The sequence below is a fragment of the Suricata suricatta genome, chromosome 9 (genome assembly GCF_006229205.1).
Source record: "Suricata suricatta isolate VVHF042 chromosome 9, meerkat_22Aug2017_6uvM2_HiC, whole genome shotgun sequence".
NCBI classification, from domain to species: Eukaryota; Metazoa; Chordata; class Mammalia; order Carnivora; family Herpestidae; genus Suricata; species Suricata suricatta.
The window spans coordinates 94,769,149-94,781,109 of NC_043708.1; positions in this window are offsets into that span (position 1 = coordinate 94,769,149).

Below are 11,961 nucleotides of genomic sequence, written 5' to 3' on the forward strand. Positions count from 1 at the left end.
CATTTTCGATATTAGCCCTTTATCTGATATGTCATTTGCAACTATCTTTTCCCATTCTGTCGGTTGCCTATTAGTTTTCTTGATTGTTTCCTTTGCCTTGCAGAAGCTTTTTATCTTGATATGTTTCTTTTTTAACATATGGGTATCCATTTTCTCCATCGCCATTGTTTAAAGCCTATCTTTCCTACATTGGATTGCATCTGCACATTTGTCAAAACTAGGCATATTTGTGTGAGTATTTTGGGGGGGTTCTCTCTTCTGTTTCATTAATCTACATGTCTATGTCTTAATAATACCAATCTATCTTGATTATCTTAGCTATTCTAGTTTGTCTTCCATAAAAATGTTAGAGGAATCTTGCCTATATCTATAAAATTTCTTGCTGAGGTTTTGATGGGAATTGTGTTAAATCAAAGGGAGAATTGACTATGTTCTTTCCTCCAATCCATAGACATCTTATAACTCTCCACTTACTGATATCTTTGATTTTTAAATTCGAGTACAATTAACATACAAAGTTATATTAGTTTCAGGTATACAATATAATGATTCAACAATTCAGGGCACCTGGGTGGCTCAGTTGGTTAAGCGTCCGACTTCGGCTCAGGTCATGATCTGGTGGTTTGTGAGTTGAAGCCCCATGTCGGGCTCTGTGCTGATGGCTCAGAGCCTGGAGCTTCCTTCAGATTCTGTGTCTCCCTCTATCTCTCCCCTCTCTCTGCCCCTCTCATGCTCATGTTCTGCCCCTTGATAATAATAATACTTAAAAATAATCATTCAACAATTCTGTACATTACTCTGTGCTCATCATGATAAGATTACTCTTAATCCCCTTACTCTCTTTCACTTATCTGCCTACACATCCTCCCCTCTGGCAATTAACAATTTGTTCTCTACATTTAAGAGTCTGTGTTTTTTGTTTGTCTCTCTTTTTTTAAAATTTGTTTCATTTTTTAGATTTTACACATGAGTGAAGTTATATGTTATTTATCTTCCTCTGACTGACTTATTTCACTTAACATTATACCCTGTAGATCCTCCAATGTTGTTAGAAATAGCAAGGTTTCATTCTCTTTTATGGCTGAGTTGTATTCCACTATCTATATATACATCTTTTTTTTGATAACTGAATTTACTTATTTCTATCATGATTTTCCCCAAAAAGATTTTTTTATTTGAGTATAGTTGACACAGTATATTACATTAGTTTCAGGTGGGCAAGTTGATTTGACAAGTTTATGCTGACATGACACAAGTATAGCTACCATCTGTACTATTAATATTGCTATTTCAATAACACTTACTATATTCTTTCTGCTGTGCCTTTTATTCTCATGACTTGTTCATTCCATAACTGGAGGCTTGTATTTCCCTCTCCCCTTTATTCATTTTGGCCAAGCCCTCACCCATTTCTTCTCTGGCAATCAGTTTATTCTTTGTATTAATAGATCTGATTCTGCTTTGTGTTTGTTTAGGGTTTTATTTTGGTTTGGTTTGTTTTTTTTTTTTTTTTTTTTTTTTTTAGATTCCACTTATTAGCAGAATCATATGGTCTTTGTCTTTCTTAGTCTGACTTATCTCACTTAGCATGTTACCCTCCAGGTCTATCCCTGTTGTCTCAGATGGTACAATCTCATCCTCTGTGGTGTGTGTGTATGTGTGTGAGTACCACATTTTCCATATCCATTCATCTATTAATGGATACTTAGGTTGTTTCCATATCTTGGCTATTGTAAAAAATCCTGCAATCAACATAAGGGTGCATATATCTCTTCAAATTAGTGTTTTCATTTTCTTTGGAGAAATACTCAGTAGTGAAATTATTAGATCATATGGTATTTCTATTTTAAATTTTTGAGGAGTCTCCATATTGGTTTCCATAGTGGATGCACCAATTCACATTCCCATCAATAGTCTGATTTCTTTCATCAGCATTTCTACTTCTCAGCTTTTCCATATAAATAATTTTCTCTCTCTTTTTCCAGTGATTGCAAATAGAATTCTATTTTAAATTTCAGTGTTCATGTGTTCACTTTGGGGGTTTAGAAAAACAAAAAATGTTTTAATGTTTATGTTGTATCCTGCAACCTTGATGAACTCACTCACTTATTATTACCTGAAGCTCTTTGAAGATTCCTTAGAATTTTTTCCATAAATAGTTTTATTTCTTCCTTTGTGATATGTATGCTTATTATTTCCTATTCTTGCCTTATTTCACTGGCTAGAACTTCTAGTACAATGTTGAATAGGAGTCAAGAGAATAAATATATGTGCCTTATTTCTTGTTTTAGGGAGGACAGCATTCATTCTTTCACCATTAAGTGCATGTTAGCTATAAAGTTTTTTGTAGATGCTCTTTATCAGGTTGCAGAAGTTTTCCTCACTTCTAATTTTTGTAAGTTTTTATTAGGAATGATTGTTAAATTTTGTCAGGTGCTTTTTTAGCCTCTTAATATTCTGGATTATATGTTTTTTAAGTTTTTATTTAAATATCAGTTAGTTAACATATAGTATAATAGTCATTCAAAACATCCATTTAACACCTGATGCTCACGACAAGTGCCCTTTTTAATCCCCATAACTTATTTAAGCCATCCCTTCACTAACATCCCTTCTGGTAACCATCAGTTAATTCTCTATGGTTAAGAGTCTGTTTCTTGGTTTGCCTCTTTCTCTCCATTTTCTCCTTTGCTCGTTTGTTTTGTTTTTTTTAATTCCACATATGAGTGAAATTATATGGTATTTGTCTTTCCCTGACTGACTTATTTCGCTTAGCATAATACTCTCTAGCTCCATCTATATCATTGCACATGTCAAGATTTCATTATGTTTACTGCTGAATAATATCCCATTGTATATATATACCACATCTTTTTATCCTTTTATCAGTTGATGGACACTTGGACACTTATTTGTTAAGTTTTGAGTATTGAACCAGCTATACATCCTTAGAATAAATTCCATTTGATTATTGTGCATAATTTTTTATATGGTAGAATTCTATTTGTTGATAAAAAGGTTTTATGCATCTATAGTCATAAGGGGTATTGAGTTTTTGGTACTGTCTCTGGTTTTAGTGTCAGGTAATAATGGGTTCAGAAAATGGGCTGAGGATCGTTCCCTCAGACTGGGGGAAAATATTTGCTTAATACATATTTGGTATAGGACTTAAATCTAGAATATATATAGAACATTTAAAACTCAATAAAAATAAGACAAACAGCCCAATAAAATTATGAACAAAATATGTGAACAGATAATTTGACGAGAAAGAAATGTGGATGGCAAATAACATATAAGACAATTCCCAATATCGTTGGCCATTATGCAATGCAAATTATAACCACAATAAAATACTACTGTAGACTCACTCAGAAGGTGAAATTAAAACGATTGACAATACCAAGAGTTAGTGAGGATATGGAGTAACTGAAATGCTCTAAGCATCTGGTATGAATTTTAAAAAATGAAAAAACCACTCTGGAAAGAAGTATGGCAGTACCTTATAAACTTAAACATACATGTACTATACAAACCTATAATCTCACTTCTGGATATTTACCAATGAAAAATGAAAATATATGTCCCACTAAGAATTGCCCATGTATATTTGTAGAAAATCTATAGGAGATATGCATAATGGCCCTGGACTGGATTCAAATATTTTTTAAGTTTATTTATTTATTTTGAGAGAGAGAGAGAGAGAGAGAGAGAGAGAGAGAGAGCGAGCGAGCATGAGTGGGGGAGAGACAGAGAGAGAGATGGAGAGAGAGAGAAAAATCCCAAACAGACTCTGAGCTGTTAGCTTGGAGTCCAATGCAGGCCTCAAACCCATAAACAATGAGATTGTGACCTGAGCTGAAATTAAGAGTTGGCTGCTTAGCCAATTGAGCCACCCAAGACTGGATTCAAATGCCCAAGTCATGAATGGATAGACAAACTGTGTCACATCTATGCAATGGAATACTATTCATACTTATACATAAAACAACAATCAAAAGAATAATGATAAATGAAAGATACCAGATATATATGGTGATGATATTTTACAAAAGACAAAACTATAAAGGGTCCGAAAACATGTTGATGAGTGTCTAAAGCTGGGAATGAAGGAAAGGATTTACTTCAAGTAGGCAGAGGAAGATTTGGGGGATGATGAAAATGGAAATCTTGATTGTAGTGATGGTTATATAACTGTGTGTGTTTGTTAAAACTCATCATATTAGGAGTGCCTAGGTGCCTTAGTTGGTTAGACATCTAACTTGGTTTCGGCTCCGGTCATCTCATAGTTTGTGAGTTTGAGGCTCCCGTCGGGATCTGTGCTCACAGCATGGAGCCTGCTTGGGATTCCCTCTGTCTCCCTCTCTCTCTGCTCTGCACCACTCTCTATCTCTCTCTCAAAATAAATAAACTTAAAAAAACTCATCAAATTATACATTTTAAAATAATATATTTTGCTACATGTAAATTACCTTAATAAATCTGATAAAATTATTTGTGTAGCTAAATTTTGCTATATCACTTACAATTTAAATTTGCATCCTCAGGTTTTAAGAGCACATGTACTTCTATATCCTGCTAATGAGTAATATTAAACAAACTTTTTGATCTTTGTTAAACTTATAGATAAAAAGTAGTATACCATTGCTTTTTTTACTTATAACTTTTTAAATAATTTTTTAAGTTTATTTATTTATTTTGAGAGAGATAGAGACAGTGCAAGTGGGAGAGGGGCAGAGAGAGGGAGACAGAGAATCCCAAGCAGGCTCTGCACTGTCAGCACTGAGCCCAATGTGGGGCTTAAACTCATGAAATCGTGAGATGGTGACTCTTGGTTTCAGTGCTTGAACTCATGACCCTGAGATCAAGACCTGAACTGAAATCAAGAGTCAGTCACTTAACAAACTGAGCCACCTATGTGCCCCTCACTGTGGATTTTTAAAAGGCACTGTATAATTAATATTCAAATATTCTTGCCAATATATTATTTTTAACTTTAATATATATGCATATATATAATTTTCATTGGCAATGTTACTAATTTTTATGTAGTCAAATATGCTTATTCTTTTCCTTAATATAATCCGGGTTTTATATCATATATCCCTACCCCAAGATTATATACAATAATCTATGTTTTCTTCTATTATCTTATAGAGACATTTTTGTTATCAAATTCTGGTCTGTGCAGAATGTATATGGGTATAAGTTGTCTGAACATGACTTATTTGATGAATTTAGCTTTTTCCCACTAATGCCACCTTTGGCAATACTAAATTTCCATATTTTTTATACTTTATCTATAAATTATATTCTGTTCCATTCATTTTTCTAGTCATATGTGATATTACTTTAAGTGTTGATAATATTCACAATCTTGCCTTAAGAAATGAGTGTGCATCTATCTAGCCTCTATCTGCATCTTATCATAAGAAAGATAACACATAACTGAACTTAGTATTTTAATGCAAAGTATCAATCTTTTAACTACATCATTTTATACTTATTACTGAATATTATATTTGTATTAGATGAAAATAATAACAAATTTAAAAGCAAAATGTAATAATATAGGATACTTGGAAATTTTTAATGTTTTAGCATCAGTGACTGGACTTACAGTACTATATTTAGTTGCCCTGTTTAATACCTCTAACATAATAAAATCTTTTTGTAGTTTTATAGTCTCCTCCAAGGAATGATTGGTAATTATGTTTAGTGCAGCAAATAGTGAGTTTCTGATTGCACTGCAGCTCTAGTTCATTAGGACCGAGCCAGAATGAGCTTGCACATTTTGAATTAGACTGCAAAAGGGTACAAGTAGTAAATGAACCTTGGCACCATTTCCAGATTGGCATGTGAAAACCCAAAAGGCACCCTTTGTCCATAGTTACTTCCTCAAATACTAAAGAATTAATAATGCTTCTGTTCAAAATGAATGTGTTAGAATTGGAAGACTGAAGAACAAATCTTTTTAAATAACAGGGTCAGTAAACATGAATCACCATTTGTATACAGATCCAACAGATTATAAGAGTAGACAGTTTTCCAAGGCCTTTCTAGCCTGGGTGTAAATGGGGTCCTGGTAACAGCAACAGTCTCAGGTCCTCATCTTTTCTGTTTCATGGTGTTTTGTATGAATTCTAGGTATAAAACATACAGCTAGATTGTATTTTGAAATCTTACTTGACATTCTTGACTGGTTTAATCCATCCATTTATCATGACCAGTCATAAATTTGGATTAATTCCTACCACTTTTGATTGTTTTCTACTTTCTAGGCTTTTTATTTGTTCCTCATCTTTGCTTGCTTGCTTACGTATGTATATATGTATGTATGTATGTATCATCATCATCATTATTATTATTAATTCATTCATTGGATTAAATTTTCTTCTTTTTCAGTGCAAAAAGGTGTTTTTATTAAAGCACAGGGACAGGACCCACGGGCAGAAAAAACTTGAATTGAGTTTTCTTTACTCACTTTACCTTACTTTACTGATTTGGGAGTTACTGATTATACTTGACTGAAAATCTAAGATTGGTCAGTATCTCTCTGTAAAATGTAAGGACTCTAATTACAACATGCCCCTACCATCCACCCTCTTCCATATTAATTTGGATTGTTTTTCAGCTTCGCTTTATTTTGTCCAGTTCTGTAATAGTGATTCTTCATTTTCTTTTTTATATAATCAACTGTTAATTTGATTAACCATATTGTTTTGCTCAGATTATTCTTACAGCCCACATCTTACTCTGGGTTAAATTTCCTAAAGTATACATTTTTACAAATCTTTCCTCAGGGGTCTGAATGCAATAAATATATCTGTTGCTTGTATAGAGGAATTTTGTTTTTCCTTACTCTTGAAGACAATTCACTGGGAAGAGGTTTATAGACTTAGATTTATTTTCCCTCAGCATTTTGAAATTATCATTCTATCATTGTATGACTGTCAACAAAACAAGTCTATAGTCAGTCAGTTGAATTTTTTCCCATTATAAATATATTGTTTTTTTTTCCTTTGGTGTCCTAAAACTATCTTTCTGTCTTTGGTATTCTGCATTTTGGTGACAATGTGTCTACTTCTCCATTACATGTGATTTATCCAGTAGGGGAGGTGGTGTATATTCAGTCTGAAGATTCACGTCTTTACTTTAATTCTAGAAAATTTAAAGCCATTTTCTCTCCAAATATTGATGCTACTCTATTATTTCCTTGCAGAATTATTTTGAGATATATGTTAGACTTGCTAATTATACCCTTCATATCTTATAACCTCTCTTTTATGTTTTCCAGATTTCTAATCTGCATTCTGTGTAATATCCAGTGATCTATATTCCAGGTCACTAATTCTCTTTTCTACTATTGAAACATTTACTGAGTTTTAAATTCTAATGCTTATAAAGACTACATCCATTTATAAAAAATATACTTGGTCCTTTTTAAATTTTGCCCATTTTTTTCTCACAGTGACTTATTTATCATCATGATTACTGGTACTTCTTTCATCTCTGACCATTTTAGTAAATGTATTTTATACACTATTTGAGATTATTCATTATCTCAAGTTCTTAGACTGTCAGTTCTCCATATTGTTATGTCTGGTGACTCTTCCTCACACAAGATCACATCATGTTGTTTGTGAATTTTTATCACTAGCTTTACTCCAGTAAGGATTTGCTTCATATGTGAAAATTAATGCATCCTGGGGTGTGGTGGAAGGTCCCCATGGAGCAATTTTGTGGGTTTCTTTCCCTGCTGTGTGCCCTCAAATTATTTCAATAGTCATGGATAATTTTTTTTTTAATTTTTAATGTTTTACTTATTTTTGAGAGAGAGAGAGAGAGAGAGAGAGAGAGAGAGAGAGAGAGAGAATGAATGGGGGGAAGAAAAGAAGGAGAGAGACACAGAATCCAAAGCAGGCTCCAGTTTCTGAGCTGTCAGCACAGAGCCTAATGCAGGGCTCGAACTCATGAACTGACATCATGATCTGAGCCAAAGTCATCACTTAACTGACAGAGTCACACAGGTGTTCCATCATGGATAACTTTTAAATAAATGTCTTACAGCATGGGATAGTATAAATTCAAATACTCTACACCATTCACAGTACTGGTAGAGTGTCTCATGGTTTATTTTCTTAGAAGAGACCCTCCGTCCTCTGATCTTCACAAAATCAGGCAGAGGAACAGTTACTTTGCATTTTCTGAAAACTTTATGGGTAAAATTCACCTAGTCTCCTTTTCATAGAAATAGCATACTTTGGGAACCCTGGATTTATTCAGGGGTCTTAGTTCCAGTTTCTTGTTTGGGCTCAATGCTATATCCCAAAGTTTGCTAAATCTCTATAAACACATTAAAATTTCTATTCCTAGTTATTAGACCTGATTAGGACTTCCCCTTCTGGTGATGATGGAAGGTAATTTAGACCACTACTCCTACTGAAGAATACTAAACAAGGTTAGAAAAGAATAATCAATTCCATGTCTGGGAATATATCCAAAATAATTAAAAGCAAGGTTTTGAAGAGATATCTGTACACCCAAGTTCATAACAGCACTATTCACAATAGTCAACAGATAGTAACCCGAGTGTTCATCAGTGGATGAATGGATAAGCAAAATATGATATATACATACAGTGTATATTATTTGCCTTTAAAAACATACAACTCTGACACATGGTATGACATGGATGAGCCTTGAGGACATTACACTAAGTGAAATAAACTAGTTACCAAAAAATGGGTATTAAATGATTCTATCTATATAAAGTACTTAAATTAGTCAAAATCAAGAGATATAAAGTGAAATTGTAGTTGCCAGGGGCTGGAGGAAAGGTAGATTATGGAGTTATCATTTAATGGGCATAGAGTTTCAATTTTGCAAGATGAAGAGTTCTGGAGATGAATATTAGTGATGGATGGTTACACAACAATATGAAAGTACTTAATATCACTGAACTCTACACTTAAAGATAGTTAAGATGATAAATTTTATTTTGTGTGTATTTTACCAAAATAAAAGTCTAAAATAATTCATTGGTCATAGTTTATGTATTATTTTTATACTCACAATTCTATTGATCTATGTCTGTCCTTATGCCAGTAGCACATTGTTGTGATTATGTAGCATTGTAGTAAGTTTTGAAATCAGAAAGTGTGAGTTCCTCTACTTTGTTCCTCTTTTTCAAGATTGTTTTGGCTATTTGGGGCCCTTACAATTCCATATGAATTTGAAGATTTGCTTTTCCAATTCTGCAATTTAAAAAAAAGGCCATTAGGTTTTGCTAGGGATTGCACTGAATCTGTAGATCATTTTGGGTATTATTCTCATCTTAATAATATTATGTCTTCCAATTCATAAGCAAAGGTATTATTCCATGTATGTAGGACCTCTGTAGTAGTCTCTGTTCTCCAGATCAACAACAAATAGGATAGAAGATGAGACAGAGAGAGAGAGAGAGAGAGAGAGAGAGAGAGAGAGAGAGAAATTTACTATAAGGAAATGGTTCTTGAAATTATGGAGGCTGAGAAGTTCAAGATACGCAGTTGGCCAGATGGAGACATAAGGAAGCTAATGGTATTGTTTTAATTTGAGTATAAATGACTGAGAATCAGAACCACCAATGGTGTAGGTTCCAGTCTGAGTCCAAGTCTGAGGGAAGGAGAATATCAGTATATCCATTCTGGGACAGGCAGGGACAAAGATTTCTTTCTTACTCTACCTTTCATTCTGCTTAAGACTTCAATGGATTGGATGAAGCCCACCCACATTGGGGATAACACTTTGCTTTATACAATCTACCCATTAAATGTTAATCTTGCCTGGAAACATCCCCAAAGACACACCAGAAATAATGTTTAACCAAGTATCTAAGCACTATGACCCAGTCAAGATGATAATTAAAATTAAACATCACACTTGGTTCTTACCTGCAGCCAAAGTTGAGAACCATTGCTCTAGAAACTGGAAAGAATAAAATCTACAGCCTGGAACTGTCACCGAGGAGTTAACAGACATCTTAATGGTCAGGTGTTCCTTACAAGAAGTAGAAATACCAGTTAAGAGAACAGCTAAATAGGTTGGCTTGGGATATAGAAATTGGAGGAAATGTTATTCTAACAAATGTTTTCTTTATGTGCACCTAGAAACATATTCATTTTTTCCCTATATCTTCATACAAGAGAAGCAGATTCCAAACATGTAAACAGGAATTTTTATCTCTTTTACATAATGAACTAATTCAGGTTAGTTGCATGAAAAAGAAAAATGACTTTAATTTTCCAGCGTAATTTGAAAACTTGCCATTCAATTACTAAATATTTAAAAACTTTTCAGTACGTTCCCCCTTGTATTCTTATAAACCTTTTATGAGTTGGGAAAAATTAGTGTCACATTCATGAATAAGTAAGCACAAAGGCTGGATTAGTGCAAATTCAATGATCCCACTATTTTCTTTGTCATTTGGCAGCAAGAATAGACTTAACATCTGAACATAATCAGCACCAAATCTAGATGTTTTATTCTGCAACTCCAAATTTCAAAATACTTAATTTGGATCTGTCCTCTGTTAGCATATTTAGTCATGAAAGGCAAACTTTTGAGTGTGAATCCTATTACCTATTGGCCAAATATGGATCCTTTATTGATTTAGCAAAGAGTCTTTGTCACAGCAACGGTAAAAAGTGCACAAAGAAATGAGAAAGGCCAGTAATAACATAATCTTATCTTAATCAAAAGCTAACTTCTGACTTTTTCCTAGCTATAATAAAGCTAAACTCAGAGCTAAATACCTCAGGCAGGACAGAAAGCAACCTCAGAACAAACTTAGACCACTTGAGTTATGAACTCTATTTTTGTATACTGTAGACATAGCTAACTTTGGGAATGCCACCAAAAGCTCTCTTTTTATTAATTTAAACAGAAGGAAATTATAATATGTACCTCATAAGGTTGTCATAAATGTGAAATGACATAACCTATTTAAGATCAATAGCATAGCTTTAGAGATGTATTCAGTAGGTGCTTGTTTCCTCCATCTGTCTTATATTTTTAAAGTTTATTTATTTTGAGAGAGACAGACAGACAGCATGAGTGGGGGAGGGGCAGAGCGAGGGAGACAGAGAATCCCAAACAGGGCTGATGCAGGCTCAGCCTCCTGAAACCATGAGATCAAGACCTGAGCCGAAACCAAGAGTCTTATGCTCAACCAACTGACCCACCCAGGAACCCCTGTCTTATAGTTTCCATCACCTTTCCACTTCCCCAGGTAGAATGCATCTGGACTTCACTTAGGCTGAGGTTGACCTAAAATGGACAGAAGAAAATAATCCTTGCCAAAACTCAATATTTGATAGAAATGAAGCTGAGGGGTATATATGACAATATTTATATATTCTTGACATTTACTCTTCAAAAGAATGAAGGTGTACCCCTACCTTGCACCACACACAAAAATGAACTCAAAATTCTAAATATAGGAGCTAAAAGCAGGAACTCTTAGAAGAAAACATAGTGGTAAATCTTTATAACCTTGGATTTGGCAGTGGATTCTTAAATATTATATAAAAAGTATTAGCAACAAAAGAGAAAAACAGTTAAAGTAGACTTCATCAGAATTTAAAATTTTGTGCAGTAAAGGACCTAATCAAAAAGTGAAAAGACAATGTATAGGATTAGGAAGACTATTTGCAAATGATATATCTGACAAGGAAATAGCATCTAGGATATATAAAAACTTCTACAACACAATAATAACAAAAAGACCAACAACACACATTTTTAAAAATGGAATGAAGAACTTGTATAGACATTTCTCCAAAGAAGATATACAAATGGCCAAAAAACACACGAAAAGATGCTCAATATCCTTAGTCAACAATAAAATGCAAATCAAAATGACATAAAGTACCACTTCACAACCACTAGGATGGCATCAACAACACAAACACAAGAACA